Below are 21,562 nucleotides of genomic sequence, written 5' to 3' on the forward strand. Positions count from 1 at the left end.
TGTTTTGGTGCCACTTTGAGTTGGTGTGTCCTGGTCTGTTGGAAGCTTGATGATGAGCTTGGAGAGGTTGGAGGGCTGTTTGAAGGCCAAACGTGGGAGTTCAGGCAAGATTTCCTTCAGGAGGTGATCTCCATGGAGTACGGGTTGTAAATATTTGATGATACCCATTTGGGTTCCAGGCCTTGTCTACACTGCCTCTTTACAGTGCTGAAACTTTCCCACTCAGAGGAGTGAAAAAATATCCCCCGAGCGATGCAAGTTTCAGTGCTGTAAAGTGGCAGTGTAGACAGTGCACCAGTGCTGGGCTCTGTACTCCTAGTACTGGTAGCTACTCCCCTTGTGGGGGTGGGTTTTTTACAGTGTTGAGAGAGCTCTCTCCAAGGCCTGGTGCTGTGACTTCATAGCCACATTAAACCCAATGTGGGGTAGTTGGTGACAACTAGGGGTATGCAGGTGGAGAGGCTAAGTATATTGCATAAACACAATTGCCTTTATCCACCAAACTAGTAATCCCATCAAAGTGAGGTGTCAAATTAGTTTGATAGTAGCTATTTTCCATAAACTTATGTTGATTGGTGTTAATTATATTACATTCCTTTAATTCTTTATTAACCATGTCAGCTGCTCCATCAGCTTGCCTGGGATCAATGTGAGACTGAGAGGACTATGATTATCCAGATCATCCCATTTATCCTTTTTAAATATTGTCACTTCTTGAGCTTTCTTTCAGTCTTCTGAAACTGTTAGTGTTCCAAGACTTATTGAAAATCAACATTCATGGTCCAGTGACCACCTCAACCAGCTCTTTTAAAACTCAAGTTATCTGGGCCCACTGATTTAAAATATTTAACTTTATTAGGTGCTGTTTAACATTCTCCTGAGATACTAATGTAATGGAAAGAGCGTTATTGTATGTCAGGACTACATTGTCTGTGTTTTCCCAAATACAGAACATAAATTTTGATTGAACACTTCTGCCTTTTCTGCATAAGTACTGATAATTCCACCCATCTAGTAATAGGCCAATACAATTGTTAGGATTCCTTAAGTTCCTAATATATTTTTAAAAACTCCTTATTGTCCTTAATTTTGCTGGCCATAGATCACTTCCTTCACTTCCCCTCTAAACCAAGTGATTTTTTTTTTTTTTTTTACCAATCATCCTTCTTTCTCACTTATGGGATTTTGATTTTTGGACATCTGGTAAAGTGTTCTTAATCAACCCCCAATTATCTTTCTCATCTTTGTGATTAAATTCTTCCTCCTAGCTGATCAGGCTCATAATTGTTTCCAGCTTTCTGAATTTGGTTCTTTTAAAGCACTGGAGATATATATATATATGGTCTGGACTTTGTTCTATTTGCATATTATGAATGTGATCAAGTCCTCAGCATTTGTACCTAAGATACCATTCATTTTTAGTTCTATGAATCAGTTCCTCTTTATCTGTCAAGATGAAATCTAATATAGAATTCCGGTGTTGGATGCAACACTTTTTGAGTTAGGAAATTATCATCTTTTGCAAGTAAATATATCATCTGGCAAATAACTACAAAATCTCTATATATAATACATATTTACTTACATATATACATTTTCATGCTAAGTATTGCATTTCTGTTATTTGCAGAACTGCAGATTGTACAATAGCTATAGTTTGACTAATGGATGTACACTGAAACCTTCAGAATTCTGACTACATGTTTTGGACAGGGGCCGGCTCCAGGCACCAGTGAAGGAAGCAGGTATTTGGGGCTGCCAATAGAAAAGGGCGGAAGTGTGTCTGTTGTCAGGGCTGCAGCTCAATCGGCCTGCTCCAGATCCACGGCAATTCGGCGGCGGGGCCTTACCTCGCTGCCTTGCTCCTGGGTGGCACATTGGCGGCAACTTGATCGGGTTCTTCTTCTTCTTCCTTTTGTTTCTGCTGCTTGGGGCAGCAAAAAAGTTGGAGCCAGCACTGGTTTTAGAAATTAATTAATGAAAAGTAATTTCTGGTGTATTTACAGTATTGTTTACTTCTTTTATACATCATCCAGGACTTTGTGTTCTTAGCATGGAAACCAGAAGTTAGTCTTTAGGACATGAGTAACTTTCTTGGTAATAGGATCAAACTTAAACTGCTGTGATGCACAAAAGAAATAGAAGAATGCTAGGAATAAAAGCAAGTTGAATTACTATATTGCACAAATAAATATTAAGCTGTTACAATAAAGTTTGCAACGGGCTAGAAAAGACTTTCTGAGCCATCCACTCTAGCAATTTGCAGAACTGTTCTATCTAAATAATATCCTATCTGACATAGGAAAAAAACAAACTATTCCTAATCATTAATCAACACAGTAACTTTACTGTCTTAGGGCAAGACTGTCTGTGATATCCTTATTCATGCTGAGCAATACCTTACTTCACAAGTGCTTCCATTAACTACAGTGGAACTACTTATGGTGTAAGGTACAATGCAGCATGAGTACAGGTATCCAAATCTGACCCTTAGTACTGATCTTTTCATAGCCTTGTGCAAACATTAATTGATTTTCAACACACCTCAGGATGTATTTTTATCGCTATTGTACAGGAAGGGAAACTGAAGCACAGAAAGGTTAAGTGACTTGTCCAAGCCACAGAGGAAGTACCGGAGCCAGGATTAGCCTGCAGATGTTTCTGGTTCTTAGTCCTATGCATCCCATTTAACCATGTCTCTTATCACTTCTGAACCATTTAATGCTTCCTTACCTGAGAGTTTCCACTTACTTTTATGCTGGAAAACAGCATCAATCTTCCCGTTAATTCCTGGAAATTCATCTTTTATCAGCTTTGGCTTCTTGTCCATGGACTGTCTTCTTTCATCATAACTGAGGAAAGTTAAAAACAATATGAAGACAATTAAAAATAAGCCAAATGCCATGTAAGCCAGCCCCACTCTTTACAGAGAGCCCGTTAACAGTGAACTAAGTGTAACCTTCTGGGTGTGGTGTTGTGGCACCTAAAGAGAGAGCAATAAAATGAGTCTGCTCTACAGCCTTAGCTAACAACCAGGTGGCTTTTAGCTCGTGAGGTAGAGGCTCATGTACTAAGCTCCAGAGATCCTCAGTTTGATCCCACCCACTGACAACCAGGGTCTGTTGGCATTACATAAGCTCACTGATCACTTAGCTATTCTTAAACCAGATCCATAGACGGCATAAATCAGCACACCTCCAGTGGCCTCAGTGGAACTACACCAAATTACACCAGCTAAGGAGCTGGCCTCTTGTGTTAATTACATGCGCATCTTTGAACATCATTCCTAATCTGCAAAATGTTTATTGTTTTTCTGCCTAATAGGCAGGATGTGGAGAAGTGAATTATCAGCTAGTGTATGGGAAACAGGAGACTATAGTCTTACCTTTAAAAACACATCATTGAAATGTCTACAAGAAGTTTTTATCAGGAGAAATCTGTGTTTTGTGGGCTCATTGTTATTATGCCACATAAATTGAGGTGCCATATGACTACCATCACTGTGCCACCAGCACACAGGCTGTAACAAAGTGTTTGCTGTAATATTTTTACTCAACATAGAAATTAAATCACAACCATGTTCAAACAAGATGAATGGCTTGACTGAAGCTCTCCAAGCAGTGAGTTTTAGGAGTGGAGGATCAGATCGAATCCTTTACTTAAACTATACAGTTTACAAACTGTAACAAATCTGAAATCTGTGGGAGCTAGCCACCTAAATAGCTTTCTGGATCTGAGCAATTGTCACTTGACAGTGATCATTATGCTGCACACCATGGTCTCTTGGAACTATTCCACAGGGATACAAGTCACATCACTGTGCTCCACATGTATAGGTCACCTATTACTTGTGCTAAAAGAGAATCTCCTTTAACTGTTACAAGTATATAGGCTATGACACACGAAGCTGAACAGTTTTGATTGCATCCAATAGAGAGAATGGTAAACATGCACACTAGCCAATTCACCGCAATATATGGCATGTTTTGTGGCATAATAATGCCATCTGTTGGTAACTGGACAGAGGAACTGGGGATGATAATCTGAAATTTTTTTAACCCCCAGAAAAGTTTCTGATAAAAGCATTGTGCACACTTTTTACTCAGTATAATTAGGAATTATTGTTTGCTTTAAAATGTGCAGTAAAGATTTAGATGTCTTTTTTCTATATGTAAGTAAAATAATTTAAGCAAAACTTTATGTATCTTTAAAATAACTGTTTCATCTGCCTTTAAAGAATATTATTTTCTGACAGGCAGTGGTGACAGTGTAAGAGACTGGCTACCCAGTGTGCTACTAAAGCATCATAAGGCAAATTAAGGGTACAGTTATTAGTGATGTGGGTTTTGTTTGCTCAGTGGTGCCTATTACCTCATACTCAAGAATGTTGAACATGAAATCTTACCTCCAATACTTGTTAGACACAAAGTAGTACGTTTTTCTTTTAATTGCTTTATAAAGAGCTGCATCAATTTTTTCACACCCTTTGGGAAGCCCAAATCACAGATTTACTTTGGGTATCCTGACAGTATAATATCTCCTTTGACAACCCAGAATTCATTTCCTATCAAGAAAAGTTGTTGAAAACATTTTGCCAGGAACATCTATTGAGAATTATATTCCTGTGGCTACAGTAAACAATGGACCATTGCCTTCTGTTGTATTTTAAACACACCTGGCAAAATCCATTCCTCATGTAACTCTTCTGAATGCTAAGGATGGCCCCTGACTCAAAGAGCTTACAGTCTAAGGAAATATCCCTTAATGATCACCTCTGTGCAGGTAAGTCAGAGGCCTGTTGGTACTTGGGAAGAAAGATTGGTAATATTTATCAATCTTATTTGAACATAATAAAAGGTATTGGTTTGACTAACATGCTGAACAAAATTTGGAATGTTTCTTATTTTTCCAAACTATTGTGCCATTAAAGGAAGATTCAAGCAAAATATATGATGTTGCTTTAAGACAGTCAGCTTACTTGTCTTTAAAGAACATTATTTCTCCACAGAAAGTGGTGACAGCATCGAAAGTCAGATTAGGGCCACAAGTGTTTCGTGGTAGAGGTTCTGTTGGCTCCATGGGTTCTATGGAGACAATAGATTCTCTTGGATCTTCAGGGGGATTAGATGAAGGTCCTAAGGGAAATAGTTTTGAGAAGAAATTAAAACTAGTATTTGATATTATAAAATTCAGATAACTTCAGCAGATCTGTCATTTTTATTCATGCTATAGTTAATATAACCATTCAACATGGATTTCATTAAAAGTTATTTGAACTTGTTAGAGGCTATAAACAATGAGCGATTAATAATGTTTGATTACCATAGAGGTATTGAATGCCATTAATATCATCCTGATGAAGACGGAAAGTCTTGGAATCAGAGTATCGATAAACTGAGTACATCAGTGAATCAGGGTGTCTAGAATGGAAGAGTCCCAGTGAATGGCCAAATTCATGCTCAGCTACGAAAAACAAGTTGGAACCTAAAACCAGCAAACAAAATATTTAAAAGAAAGTTAAGTCTTTTCATGTTCTTGCCCATCAATGTGAAATACAAGCCACCCAATTGCACTCAGTACAATAGAGGTTTTTAGTGCTTATAGTAAACACAGATGTAGTTGAAATACAACTAAGTACAATGAAAATACATTGAAGCACATCAAAAGCGCAAAGGTGCAGTGCTTGTAGGCCTGATCCAGCATGAAACAACTCCAGCAGAGATCAATGTGGGTGAAGGAGTCCAGATGTTCTGATGCCTTTGGAAAACTGGGGTCTGAGGAAGCTAATTATGTGGGATGGTTTTCAAAAGTGCTGAAATCCTAACTTAGTTGGGAGCTGTTAGTTGTTCAACACTTCTGAAAATCAGCCACTCACTCAGGTATCTAACTATGGATTTAGGAGTCAAACTTTAAATATCTCATTTTGAAAATCCTACCGAGTCCAGGTATGTAATATTAAGAGTTGTTTTACATACCCTGTGAGCCTTTGGTCCAGTCTTCATCCTCATCAAAGTGAGCATCTCCGCCAATACCATTGCCAGGTGCATAGGCATGAGCAGCCATCCCACCAGAACCATCAAAGGGATTGAAATTGTTGTGAACTAAGAATGGAACAAAGAGCAATAGAACGCTTTGTGAGTTTGCAACACTCCAAATTCCTCTGACATGCAATTTTGACAACCTCATTGTTTGTTAATTTTTACTGAAAACCAGAAAATTTTAATTTTCTAGTAGATCTGCAGACACTAAACAATTGAAAGTGAAACAAAAATCTGTCCAAATGGAGGAGAGATCATGAAGCCGTGGGTATTGAGTAAGGACTGGAGATGGACGTGAATGCAGGTACAATGGCTTGGTGGGAGGAGAAATAAAAAGGAAAGGAAGGTAAATAAAGATAATGGCGAGCTGTTGTACAGCTTGTATTTATACAGTCGAACCACAAGACAAATATTTGAGAAACCAAAATGATGACGTATCAGAGGGGTAGCCATGTTAGTCTGGATCTGTAAAAAGCAACAAAGAATCCTGTGGCATCTTATAGACTAACAGATGTATTGGAGCATAAGCTTTGTGGGTTATGCTCCAACACATCTGTTAGTCTATAAGGTGCCACAGGACTCTTTGTTGCTTTTTACAAAATAATCACATGACCTTTTATTGTTCCCTCCACCATCCTCCACTACTTTCTGTTCTCTTTACCCACTGCATCATGTCTAATTATGATCCTGCTACCTCCTATGCACATAGAAGAGAGCTTTGGTGGGAGAAATCTCCCTGAGGATCCACCCACATCATCCCAGTAGGGGGTGGAGTTTGCCCTCCTTCACCACAGAAAAGCCCCCGAGAGGGAGCCAGCCCCAAGCGCTGGGCTCTGTGGCCCTTATTTAGTAAAGCACTTTAACCTGTGCTTACCTTTAAGCATGTGAGTAGTCCCAGTGACTTATATGGAACGATAGTCATGAGTAAAACTGTCCTGATTCTGTGCAGCTGTCTGCCCAGGCTGAACATTATACACTAGGCACAGTCCCGTTGAACTACACATAGTGTGTAAAGTTATGTACAGATATAAATCTTTGCATTATCAGGGCCCTAGATTGTAAACTTTTTGGGGGTGGGGACTGTGTTTTTGTGTGTGATTGTATAATGCTTAGCACAATGGGATCCCCATCCTAATACAAATGATAATAATGAACAATAATTTCAGGAAAAATCATTCACAGACCTCTGGATGGTAATATTTACAATGATTATATATAGGTAGACAAATAGATAGATATATTTACCTCTGGCTGCAAAGGAGATCAATATATCTGCATCACCTCTGTCAACCCGGGTAAATGTCAATGGGATTACATTGCTCCAGACCGTAAAAGCTTTCTTGATGGCTGCATATACATCAACTTGGGCCATGTCTGGTGTATAGTTCAAAATCCTTTCAAATATAATATATGGAAACAGCTGAGTTCTTTACAATATTTATCATCTACTTAGAGCAACTTGTTTCCCTTTCATTCAAGAAAACCCCTCTACTACTGCATGGTTACCCGTATGTTAGATTCCTTTTTCCCCATTTTGGTTGTCCTGCAAAGGTGGAGAAATCAGCAACATCAGAGACTCCACACCATGGTTTCTGCATCACCTCCAGAGTGTTAGAATCCAATTTCCCTGTCATCTCTAATCTGATGAATTCCTGCATTTCTTCGATTTTGTTGACTATGGGACTATTGCTTTTCTATCTTAAAACAGGCTTCCCATCTGTCTTAAAACTGCTAGTAATTTTCCAGGTACTTCCGATGAAACACATATATATTAAGACACTAGGTTCTTTTTTAGATCTTGGAAAATAATATTAAATATTACGACATGAGAGCTACCCTGGGCTTCTGCTGCTTGTTCCCTCTGTGTCTCAAAAATTACTTTGTTTAGAAACTTTGTAAAACTGAAATTAGTTCTCATTTTCCATTTATATTAATACCTTGACATTATCTTGTTGTGAGATAATGTGGCTACAAGAGTTCTGCATGAATGTTTTGCCATTGTACAATAGGATTAATGCTCAGAACACATTCAGAATAAACATTTGCCCTGTAAATGGAACATTTTGTGATAAAACACCTTAGACTTATTCTCTGTTCCAGCACTCCGTGCAGTATTTAAAGACAGACAATGACAGATGTTTGAAGAACACGACTGAAAGCATGAGTTGCCAATAGCATTACATTTTATCATGTGGAATGATTCAGACAAAACGAAGATGCTGCTCCTACAGTCATTTATGCAAGTGAGACAAGAAGATTACTTGTGTGTAAAGTTATTCACGTTTAAATGTTTGTGGTATCAGGCCCTTAACTGGTGCCCTGTAATTTTAAATTGCTTCCCGCAAAATAATGTAAAACAAAAAAATAATAAGATGCTTCCTGGCAAATTTCTATGGTTCATGATGACAGTGCTGAATTATTCTTCAGAAATATTGCCTCACTTTGAACATTGCACATCCATTAAAACAGCACCCAAAACAAACACTTTCCAAGTTTTTGAAACCAAGTGCCCCCTTCAGGAAAACGAAACAAGTCCTATCTACTCTTTTACCCCACCATTTTAGAAGGGCAGCCTTGGGGAACCTTTCACAGACAGTGTGTCACACCCCTCCAGGAGGGCATACTTCTCTTTTTTGGGAAATACTGAACCAGACTATTCACCCCATCAGCAAGTATAGGGTCAGATCCTCAGCTGTTGTAAATCAGCATAGCTCCATTAACTTCAATTAACTCCAGCTCCGGATCTGGTCCTTTGTGTCTGCAATCATTACCGGAACAAGTTTCATATCTTCTTCTGCATTCCTTTTTGGATCTATAGGAAAAGCACAAGATGTGACACATAGTAACAGCAGAAACAGAAGGTTCTTCATTCTTTTGCTTCGATGTCTTGTCTTGATGAAGATCTCAATCTCCGCCCACTACATACAAGTCTCTCACATATCCCTGTTTATATAGTACTTGTGTGCTTCATAAAGTCAGGTGTAGCCTGACTCACAGTTTAGAACAGTCTCCAATTACCAACAGAAGATATGCAAACACTGGTTTAGGCATGAAAAGCTTGACAGATTTCATGTGAACTGCCTCCCATCCCACTCTGCCCCTTTGCAAATTTTACACTCAGACAATATGATTAATACTCAGGAAATAGGATGATATTCCTTTCCTTTATAAACTCACTGTTTCTTCAGATAAGAAAAATATTATTTTAGCTATTTAAAAAATCCAGCCTTGAGCGTCAGAACATTGATGAATGTCCTTAACTTTAAGCATCTGAACAACTTGAAATCTCAGGTGCACAAAGGAAAGCACAGATATAAGTCTTTGCAGAATTGTGGCCTCTAATAAGAAACAAAATGAAACCTTGGCAGGTTCCAGTTTTTTTTTAGTCAACTGAAACAAGTGTCTTCTACAGTCACATGTATTTTGGGAGAAATCTCATTGTTAATATAGTGCCATAATCTGCTCACTTTACCCATTGGAATAGTCCTTGTGCTGTAAGACACTGAAAAAGCAGTGCTGACTATTTGCATCATTTCCAGGTTATCTTTAATAACGTTCTTAGCTCCATTGGAACCACCCATGTCTCTCTCTGCCCATTGTTCCTGCCTGTACTACCAAGCAACAATCCCATGCAGCAATTACAACTTGATTCTCAAGCCTGGTTGAGGTAAACTGAATGCAGGAATTGGGGATGGGGTAAAGGACTGTTGCACCACCACCTTAATTCTGGAGACAGTGAAGGAAAAAAACAATAAAAGCTAGAACAGTCCTTAGGAGCTGCTCTGTCTTACACTGTGCTGAACATGATATAGAATAGCAGGAGTGAACTGTGCTCTGACTATATCTCCTCCTTCACCATGTCCCCCATAATCTACCACCACACCCCTGGTTCTCCCTTACACTGGGAGCTGTTAACAGGGTGATATGGGAATGTCCTGCTCGCTCTATCCTACCAGAATCTCCCTTATGCCAGGGGTGATTCCCAAATGGCCGGTTCGGCCTGCTTTGTGGCCCTGGTATACCAGCAAAGCCAGAGTACTGAGCCACCACAGAGCCCAGAATCCAGGCCTAGTTCTTATGCTTTGGATAATATGTTCCTCGCTATTGTCATGAAGCTTTCTCTCTGCTTCATATGGTGCATGCACCAATCAGCATCAGCATCCTGGATATTGGACATGAGGCCTTAGAAAGTCCCCTAAAATTCATAAGCTCAAATTCTTCACTAATGGTTTAACACCACCGTCTCCACCTCAGGGTGGAGAATTATCTTTTGTTTCATTCTCCACCACAAGGGGATCAGGATGCAACAGGAAGTAGTCAGAGGGGCCTTCATCCAAAATATAGTGAGAGATGGCAATAGAAGAGATTTCTGAAAGGAGAGGTACATACATTACAGAGACCTTTGCTGAATTATTTCCCTCTGGGACACATCAGTGGAAACCAGCAGAAAGGAGCCCCAGGAGATAGGTATCATGATGAAGTCTCGAGTATCTGCTTTCTCCCCCTGGATGGTTGGTTGGTCTTGTTGGAACAGGACACAGGATGGAGATTCAGGAGGAAACAGACACTTGGTCATAGGGCCTAAATTTTCCATGCTCATCATTGTTTGCATTAGAGTGCCCATCCACGGGGCACTGGGAAGGTTTTAGTGAGGTTGTTGTGGTTCTTCAATTGCCAGGACTCAGCAACATAGTCAAGCGTGCCCCATTGCTAACTTTTGTCCTCTTATTCTTTTCTCTCTTTTTCCCCCACTTCTTGGTGCTGTCCATCACCTACTAAAATCATTCACTTTTCTTAGTTTCTATATCATCCCATTAGAAACTTTCATAGCCGCAGAGATGTTTTTTGAGGCCCTACCCATGAAGAGATCAAACCTGGAAGTGACCTCCATAATGAGAATCTCTTGTTCTTCCACAGAGATTTGACCTGCTGATTGCTACCCTCTCTTTTCTCAAAGTTTCTCTCTCAGGAATGTCTCATACCATTGTCTGGCCCTTGCTATGCCAGAGTCGATACCCCCACCAGCAGCATTCCCTTGGTCAGAGCCACTAGTAACAGCACCAGAAGAAGACAACATCTTCCCGTGGGCACAATGCTGAGTAGAAGTCTCAAAATTTGGCCCTTTTCAACTGTGTTCATGCATGCAAGTTGCCAATCAGCATATGTAAATGCTACTTTAGATTGTACAAATACAAACCAGAAAGGAAGAAGACAAGAGTGGGGGTCCCCACATGGCTTGCCTGTGAGGTAATGAGTACGGTTTGTTCTGAAAATTCTTCACACACCCACCCATGTTCTGGCCACAGTGTACTCTGGCAGCAGTGCGGGAGCCACAGGCTAAAGTACAAGAGTGAAGACCCACACACGAGGAGCTTTTGAACTGTAAAACTGCAGCTCTGGCTGTACCACTGATGAGTGGCGTCTAACCGAGAGATGTTTACATCTCCCAACTGGCTGCCAAACCCTGAGGCTAGTGTGTTTAAATATGGAGCCATACGTATGTATTTTATTCCTGAGGATGCCAGCTGCAGAGGGAGTGGCATGTACCCCTCTTCTGACAGCTGCATAAAGACAGCTCATAGGAATGAGATAGTCTTTGTTTAATGGCAGGGCTTGCTGTCTTGCTTGTGCCTTCTGTGTGGCTCCTGGTGGATCTCCCTTCCTTTCCAGCCTAGGGTGTGTGTTCCCCTCAGAAGCCTAATCTGCCATAATTTCCTCTATGACAATAAGGATGCTGGATCCACTAACATCACTTCATGCAGGAATCACTTCCAGGTCAATCTTCATGCATGTGTATCTAGATAGGGGACTAAACCCTGCCTGGCCAGGCAATGATGGAGGTGATTTTCCAAATCCTCTGAAAAGTCATCTCCCATTCAGGCCACTTGAGAGCATTCTTTTCTCCAGCAGGGATGTCCATATCGCAACTCCTCTGGAAATTGCCTGCTAGGAGCATTATAACTTTGGTGTCTCTTTCCTATGAAGCAACTCAGACTGGCCACTGCTGCATACTGGACTAGACTGAACAATGATCTGATTGTTTATGGAAAATCTGGACTGTGTATATGCATTTGTTATAGTAATAAGCAATGAGATACATTCATAGAATCATAGAATCATGGTTGGAAGAGACCTCAGGACGTCATCTAGTCCAATCTCCTGCTCAAAGCAGGACCCACACCAACTAAATCATCCCAGCCAAGGCTTTGTCAAGCTGTGTCTTAAAAACCTCTGAGGATGGAGATTCCACCACCTCCCTGGGTTAACCCATTCCAGTGCTTCACTACCCTCATAGTGAAATAGTGTTTCCTAGTATCCAACCTAGACCTTCCCAACTGCAACTTGAGACCATTGCTTCTGTTTCTGTCATCTGCCACCACTGAGAACAGCCTAGCTCCATCCTATTTGGAACTCCCTTTAGCTAGTTGAAGGCTGCTATCATATCCCCCCTCACTCTTCTCTTCTGCAAACTAAATAACCCCAGTTCCCTCAGCCTCTCCTCATAAGTCATGTGCCCCAGCCCCCTAATCATTTGTGCTGCCCTCTGCTGGACTCTCTCCAATTTGTCCACATCCCTTCTATAGCGAGGAGACCAAAACTGGATGCAATACTCCAGGTATGGCCTCACCAGTGCTGAATAAACACTTCCCTCAATCTGCTGGCAATGCAGCCCAAGATGCTGTTGGACTCCTTGGCAATGAGGGCACACTGCTGACTCATATCCAGCTTCTCATAGACTCATAGACTCTAGGACTGGAAGGGACCTCGAGAGGTCATCGAGTCCAGTCCCCTGCCCTCATGGCAGGAACAAATACTGTCTAGACCATCCCTGATAGACATTAATCTAACCTACTCTTAAATATCTCCAGAGATGGAGATTCCACAACTTCCCTAGGCAATCTATTCCAGTATTGAACTACCCTGACAGTTAGGAACTTTTTCCTAATGTCCAACCTAAATCTCCCTTGCTGCAGTTTAAGCCCATTGCTTCTTGTTCTATCATTGGAGGCTAAGGTGAACAAGTTTTCTCCCTCCTCCTGATGACACCCTTTTAGATACCTGAAAACTGCTATCAGGTCCCCTCTCAGTCTTCTCTTTTCCAAACTAAACAAACCCAATTCCTTCAGCCTTCCTTCATAGGTCATGTTCTCAAGACCTCTAATCATTCTTGTTGCTCTTCTCTGGACCCTCTCCAATTTCTCCACATCTTTCTTGAAATGCGGTGCCCAGAACTGGACACAATACTCCAGCTGAGGCCTGACCAGCACAGAGTAAAGCGGAAGAATGACTTCTCGTGTCTTGTTTACAACGCACCTGTTAATGCATCCCAGAATCATGTTTGCTTTTTTGCAACAGTATCACACTGTTGACTCATATTAAGCTTGTGGTCCACTATGACCCCTAGATCTCTTTCTGCCATACTCCTTCCTAGACAGTCTCTTCCCATTCTGTATGTGTGAAACTGATTGTTCCTTCCTAAGTGGAGCACTTTGCATTTATCTTTATTGAACTTCATCCTGTTTACCTCAGACCATTTCTCCAATTTGTCCAGATCATTTTGAATTTTGACCCTGTCCTCCAAAGCAGTTGCAATCCCTCCCAGTTTGGTATCGTCCGCAAACTTAATAAGCGTACTTTCTATGCCAACATCTAAATCGTTGATGAAGATATTGAACAGAACCGGTCCCAAAACAGACCCCTGCGGGACCCCACTTGTTATACCTTTCCAGCAGGATTGGGAGCCATTAACAACTACTCTCTGAGTACGGTTATCCAGCCAGTTATGCACCCACCTTAGAGTAGCCCCATCTAATTGTACTTTCCTAGTTTATCTATAAGAATATCATGCGAGACTGTATCAAATGCCTTACTAAAGTCTAGGTATATCACATCCACCGCTTCTCCCTTATCCACAAGGCTCGTTATCCTATCAAAGAACGCTATCAGATTGGTTTGACACGATTTGTTCTTTACAAATCCATGCTGACTATTCCCTATCACCTTACCACCTTCCAAGTGTTTGCAGATGATTTCTTTAATTACCTGCTCCATTATCTTCCCTGGCACAGAAGTTAAACTAACTGGTCTGTCTGTCCTGGGTTGTTTTTATTTCCCTTTTTATAGATGGGCACTATATTTGCCCCCTTCCAGTCTTCTGGAATCTCCCCCATCTCCCATGATTTCCCAAAGATAATAGCTAGAGGCTCAGATACCTCTTCTATTAACTCCTTGAGTATTCTAGGATGCATTTCATCAGGCCCTGGTGACTTGCAGGCATCTAACTTTTCTAAGTGATTTTTTACTTGCTCTATTTTTATTTTCTCTTCTAAACCTACCCTCTTCCCGTAAGCATTCACTATATTAGACATTCCTTCAGACTTCTCAGTGAAGACCGAAACAAAGAAGTCATTATGCATCTCTGCCATTTCCAAGTCTCCTGTTACTGTTTCCCCCTCCTCACTGAGCAGTGGGCCTACCCTGTCCTTGGTCTTCCTCTTGCTTCTAATGTATTGATAAAAAGTCTTCTTGTTTCCCTTTATGCCCATAGCTAGTTTGAGTTCATTTTGTGCCTTTGCCTTTCTAATCTTGTCTCTGTATTCCTGTGTTATTTGCCTATATTCATCCTTTGTAATCTGACCTAGTTTCCATTTTTTATATGACGCCTTTTTATTTTGTAGGTCACGCAAGATCTCGTGGTTAAGCCAAGGTGGTCTTTTGCCACATTTTCTATCTTTCCTAACCATCAGAATAACTTGCTTTTGGGCCCTTAATAGTGTCCCTTTGAAAAACTGCCAACTCTCCTCAGTTGTTTTTCCCCTCAGTCTTGATTCCCATGGGACCTTACCTATCAGCTCTCTGAGCTTACCAAAATCCGCCTTCCTGAAATCCATTGTCTCTATTCTGCTGTACTCCCTTCTACCCTTCCTTAGAATTGCAAATTCTATGATTTCATGATCACTTTCACCCAAGCTTCCTTCTACTTTCAAATTCTCAACAAGTTCCTCCCTATTTGTTAAAATCAAGTCTAGAACAGCTTCCCCCCAGTAGCTTTTTCAACTTTCTGAAATAAAAAGTTGTCTGCAATGCAGTCCAGGAACTTATTGGATAGTCTGTGCCCCGCAGTGTTATTTTCCCAACGTAAATCTGGATAGTTGAGGTCCCCCATCACCACCAAATCTTGGGCTTTGGATGATTTTGTTAGTTTTTTGAAAAAAGCCTCATCCACCTCTTCCACCTGATTAGGTGGCCTGCAGTAGACTCCCAGCACGACATCACCCGTGTTTTTTACCCCTTTTAGCCTAACCCAGAGACTCTCAACACTTCCGTCTCCTATGTCCATCTCCACCTCAGTCCAAGTGTGTACATTTTTAATATATAAGGCAACACCTCCTCCTTTTTTCCCCTGTCTGTCCTTCCTGAGCAAACTATACCCATCCACACCAACATTCCAGTCATGTGTATTATCCCACCAAGTTTCAGTAATGCCAACAATGTCATAGTTGTATTTATTTATTAGCACTTCCAGTTCTTCCTGCTTATTACCCATACTTCTTGCATTTGTATATAGGCATCTAAGATACTGGTTTGATCTTGCCTCCCAGCTTTGCCCTGACCCTCCTTCCTCTCTGCCATTATAGCCCGTGCTCCTTCCTGTTTCTAACCCATCTCCCAGGTCTTGTTCCCCACTTACCTGTGGGTTTTGCTCACCTATCCCCGTCGAACCTAGTTTAAAGCCCTCCTTACTAGGTTAGCCAGTCTGTGCGCAAATAAGGCCTTTCCCCTCTTCGAAAGGTGAACGCCATCTGTGCCTAGCAGTCCTTCCTCGAATAGCATCCCGTGGTCGAGGAAGCCAAAGCCCTCCTGGCAACACCATCTTCGCAGCCAGGCATTCACCTCCATGATGCATCTGTCTCTGCCCGGACCCCTACCTTCAACAGGAAGAATCGAAGAGAATACCACCTGCGCTCCAAACTCCTTAACCCGTACTCTCAGAGCCCTGTAGTCACTCTTGATCTGCTCAGTGTCACACCTCATAGTATCATTTGTGCCCACATAGATGAGTAGCATGGGGTAGTAGTCAGAAAGCCAGATAATCCTCGACAATGCCTCTGTAACATCTCAGATATGGGCCCCTGGCAGGCAGCATACCTCCCGGGATGAACGGTCAGGGCAACAGATGGGTGTCTCCATCCCCCTCAGCAGAGAGTCTCCAACCACCACTACCCTACGTTTCTTATCAGTGGTGGCAGCAGACCTCCCAGCCTTAGGGTTACGAGGCTTCACCTCCTTAACTGTTGGGGGTGATTCCTTCTCTCCTGTATCAAGAAGAGCATAATGGTTATCTTTTACCACAGCAGGAGGGTTCGCAGCAGGGGTGGAGCACTGCCTGCTGCTAGAAGTAACCAGCTGGCTGTGTCCACCCTGAGCCTCTTCCTCCACTGGTGTATCAGTAGTCCTGTGAACTGGGACAGCTACATCAGCTGTCTCCACATGGATACTGTCCAGGAATTGCTCATGGATATGGATGTTCCTCAGCCTAGCCACCTCCTCCTGTAGCTCTCCCACCTGCTGCCTGAGAGTTTACACCAGTAGGCACCTTTCACATTGGATGCCACCCCCAGCCTGGATATCAGTAAGTGGAAATTGCAAATTACAGTCCTTGCAAGCCCACACCAGAATCTGGGTAAAAGCATCCATGCTTTGGTGCTCTGTCTGACTACAGGCGCAGGTGGAGGAGACAGAAGCAGTGCTGGCACAGGTGTTGCGGGTCCTCCTCACCATTGTAAGCCTCCCTCTGTCAAACTCTCTCAAATTCCCGTCTGCAGCTCCCTGTCCGCTCTGCTCTGCTGTAAACAGAAAGGTTTTGGATGTGGCACTCTTTATAGGTTCAGGGGACCAATGGGTCACAGATGAGACCGACAAGGGACCCCCACTCCCTTCCTACTCCCCTTCCCAACTCCCTGTTAGCAGCTCCTGTTCGCTAAGCTCCCTGGTCGCTTGTGCGCAGCTTTATACAGCCCTGGCCTAAGTGAATGCCCTGCCCACTGGTTAAGGCTCAGCCAATTACCAGAGGCTTCTAGCTTTCAAACCTTCCTGGTAGCTCTGCCTCCAACTGCCAGCTACAGCACATGGTCCTTCAAACAAACAAACAAACACACACAAGTTCAGCACACAGCAAGTAACCTCCAAACACAAACACTGCAGACAGTTACTTACCCCACAGATGCTGTATGTGCTCCTCCTTCACCTGGAGAACCTCCCTTCTTGTCCACTGTAATCTCCACATCATTTTCTGAAGAACTGCTGTTTAGCTGGTTGTTCCCAGCCTGTAGCAGTACATGAGATTCTTCCTTTGTAAGTGCAGGACTCTGCACTTGTCCTTGTTGAACCTCATCTGATTTCTTTTGGCCTAATCCTCTAATTTGTCTAGGTCACTCTGGACCCTGACCATATCCCTACCCTCCAGCATATAGAATTGGAAGGGACCTCAGAAGATTAGCTAGTCTAATGCCCTGCTCAGGACCTATCCCCAGACAGATGTTTGCCCTGACCCCCTAGATGACAGCCTCAAGGACTGAACTCACAACTCTGTGTTTAACAGGCCAATGCACAAACCACTGAGCTATCCCTCCCCCCATCTATCTCTCCCCCCACTTTAGTGTCATCTGAGAGCTTGCTGAGGGTGTAAGTAATCCCATCATCCAGATCATTGATAAAGATGTTGAACAAAACTGGCCCCAGGACATGACCCCTAGGGCACTCCGCTTGATACTGGCTGCCAACTAGACATAGAGCCATTGATCACTAAACATTGAGCCCGACAATCTACCCAGCTTTCTATCCACTTTATAGTCCATTCAACCAATCCATACTTTTTTTACCTGCTGGCAAGAATACTGTGGAAGACCATATCAAAATGTTTGCTAAAGTTAAGGTATATCACATCCACCGCTTTCCCCATATCCACAGAGACAGTTATCTCATCATAGAAGGCAATCAGGTGGTCAGACATGACTTGTCCTTAGTGAATCCATGTTGAATGTTCCTGATCGCCTTCCTCTCTTCCAAGTCTTCAAAATGATTCTTTGAGGTCCTGCTCCATTAATTTGCTAGGGGCGGAAGTGAGGCTGACTAGTCTGTAGTTCCCCAGGTTCTCTTTTTTCCCTCTTTTAAATATGAGCACGATATTTGCCTTTTTCCAATCGTATAGGACCTCCCCAAATTGCCACGAATTTTCAAAGATAATGGCCAATGGCTCTGAAATTACATCAACCAACTCCCTCAGCACCCTTGAATGCATTAAATCTGAACCCATGGACTTGTGTATGTCCAGATTTTCTAAATAGTCCTTAACCTGTTCTTTCACCACTGAGGGCTGCTCACCTCCTCTCCATACTGTGTTGCCCAGTGCAGCAGTCTGGGAACTGACCTTGTCTGTGAAGACCGAGGCAAAAAAAAGCTTTGAGTACTTCAGCTTTTTCCACATCATCTGTCACTATGTTGCCTCCCCCATTCACTAAGGGTCCCACACTTTCCCTGACCATCTTCTTGTTGCTAACATACCTGTAGAAACCCTTCTTGTTACCCTTCACATCCTTTGCTAGCTGCAATTCCAATTGGGCCTTGCCCTTCCAGATTACACCCCTGTATGCTCTAGCAATATTTTTATACTTCTTCCTAGTCATCTGTCAAAATTTCCACTTCTTGTAAGCTTCCTTTTTGAGTTTAAGTTCACTGAGGATTTCACTGTTAAGCTAAGCTGGTCGTCTGCCATATTTGCTGTTCTTTCTGCACTTTGGCATGGTTTGTTCCTGCACCCACCATAAGGCTTCTTTAAAATACAGCCAGCTCTCCTGGACTCCTTGCCCCCTCATATTATCTTTCCAGGGGATTCTGCCCATCAGTTCCCTAAGGGAGTCAAAGTTTGCTTTTCTGAAGTCCAGGGTCCATATTTTGCTACTCTCCTTTCTTCCTTTTGTCAGGATCTTGAACTCAACCATCTCATGGTCACTGATGCCTAGGTTGCCACCCACTTCTACTTCCCCTACCAATTCTTCCCTGTTTGTAAGCAGCAGGTCAAGAGGAGCATGGCCCTTAGTCGGTTGCTCCAGCACTTGTACCAGGAAGTTGTCCTCAATACTCTGCAAAAACTTTCTGGATTGTCTGTGCATTGCTGTATTGCTCTCCCAGCAGATGTCAGGGTGATTGAAGTCCCCCATTAGTACCAGGGCCTGTGATCTGAAAACTTCAGTTCGTTGTCTGAAAAAAGACTTGTCTACATCATCCTTCTGATCCGGTGATCTATAGCACACGCCCACCACACATTCTGACAGTGTATGTTTATTCCGGGCCTGATACTACTCTGAATGCAGTCATTAAGTTTGCACATGACTTTTGACACCAGTGATAACAGGGTTGGATGCACACTACATAGACAAGATTTTCAAATGTGACTGGTGATTGTGGGTGCCTTGGATTTTGGGTGCTCAATTTAAGACATCAGAAAGGGACCTGATTTGGGTAAGTGCTCAGTGCTCTATCTATGAACAATTTCCACCTGGTGTTAACATAGCTATATCCAGTTCCAGTCACCAGAATAGAATCATAGGAGTGGAAGGGACCTCGAGAGGTCATCTAGTCCAGTCCCCTGCACTCACGGCAGGACTAAGTTTTATCAAGACAATCCCTGACAGGTGTTTGTCTAACCTGCTCTTAAAAATCTCCAATGACGGAGATTCCATAGCCTCCCTAGGCAATTTATTCCAGTGCTTAACTATCCTGATAGGAAGTTTGTCCTAATGTTCAATCTAATCTGCCCTTGCTGTAATTTAAGCCCATTGCTTCTCATCCTATCTACAGAGGTTAACGAGAACAATTTATGTCCCTCTTCCTTGTGACAACCTTTTATGTACTAGAAAACTGTCCCCTCTCAGTCTTTTCTTTTCCAGACTAAACAAACCCATTTTTTTCAGTTTTCCCTCATAGCTCAGACTGACCTGAGCTGCATTCAGATTAGAGGCCTGAAGGATATAACCCCTTGTCACTCACCTAAGCCACAAAATCTCCTGCCTTTGCCATCCTACACCCTCATATTTAGCAATACCTTTATCTAGGGTTCATAGGCAGCAGGTTTGTAAGTGGTTTGGTGGTGCCCAAAATGGTGGTGCCCCCCCCCCCCGATCCCGCCCTGTAAGCCGATATAAAATGAAGCTACAATGCGTCAGCACCACAAGATTACAAGGGTCAATTAAAGGTGGAAAGTCAGAAGGAGCACTTGCCTGCTTCAATATATGGTATTATATTTTGTTGCACCTGTTGTGACAAAGTGGGAACATTCTTAATGTTTTCTCTGAATACTGTCTGGATGCCTCAGTTTCCCCTGCAAGGTGGCAGCTGAAGGTGTTGGGGACAAAGAGATCAGGTGGCCTCCTTGTCCAGAAGAGACACAAAGGCCAGAGGAGGGAGTGTCAGTTTGGAGCTGGCTGGGGAAATGGGGAGAGGCCCAGGACTTGGGTCTGGGCTCCCCACCCCACAAGATGGACCTGACTGAGGGGTCCTGTTTTCTGTACCTACAAGCTCTGTTTTAGACTATGTTCCTGTCGTCTAATAAACCTTCTGTTTTACCGGCTGGCTGATAGTCACGTCTGATTACAGAGTAGGGGTGCAGGGACCTCTGGTTGCCCCAGGACTTGCCTGGGCAGACTTGCTGTGGAAAGTGTACAGTGTGGAAGGGCATACTGAATGCTCTGAGGTCAGACTCAGGAAGAAGTAAGTTTCTTGCCCTGGAGACAGTATGCTCATAGAGAGGAGGCTCCCCCAGAGTCCTGACTGGCTTTGTATGGAGTAGTTCCAAAGCATCCCAGCAACGTCTTCCACGCCATGCGCTTCCTGGAAGTCCACACAGGCACTGACACTCCCTCCTCTGGGCTTTGTCTCTTTTCCAGGCATTAGGAGGCCACCTGATCTCTTTGTTCTCCAACACCTTCAGTTGGCACCTTGCAGGAAAGTGGCCCAGGCCATCAGTTGCCCGGAGACAGGGTTTCGCCCATTCTCTGTGCAGATGGCATCACACTGGCTCTCTAGGGCTCTGCAACAATCACACCCCCTTATCTCACCATCTACATCCTTGAGATATGCATAGGGGAAACTGAGGCACCCACACAGTATTCAGAGAAAACATTAAGAACATTCCCACTTTGTAAGGCCTGTTTACAACTAGTTATATACTTTAAAGGGTGTAAAATAATCAAGTATTGTGCTAAACACAATGATACTCCAAACTGACCACCAAATTTAAGGTGCACATTTTTCCCCTCAGGTGAGGGCTCTGGGGTGGGGCTGGGGATGAGGGGTTTACAGTGCAGGAGGGTGCTCAGGGTTGGGGTGCTGGGGGCGCAGGCTCTGGTGTGGGGCAGGGCTGGGGATAAGGAACTTGGGGTGCAGACAGGCTGCCTCAGGGCTAGGGCCAGAGAGGACTACCTGGCAACAGCAAGCTCCAGGGGAGGGACCCCTCCTCTTCCCTC

At 42.9% G+C, this 21,562-nt stretch overlaps 1 pseudogene; it reads right to left on the reverse strand.

Annotated features, from left to right (window-relative positions):
* Positions 1 to 2,048: 2,048 nt before the first annotated feature.
* Positions 2,049 to 8,938, reverse strand: LOC115650238 (annotated as a pseudogene).
* Positions 8,939 to 21,562: the final 12,624 nt, after the last annotated feature.

This window comes from Gopherus evgoodei, chromosome 1, assembly GCF_007399415.2.
Source record: "Gopherus evgoodei ecotype Sinaloan lineage chromosome 1, rGopEvg1_v1.p, whole genome shotgun sequence".
In the NCBI taxonomy this organism is placed as follows: Eukaryota; Metazoa; Chordata; order Testudines; family Testudinidae; genus Gopherus; species Gopherus evgoodei.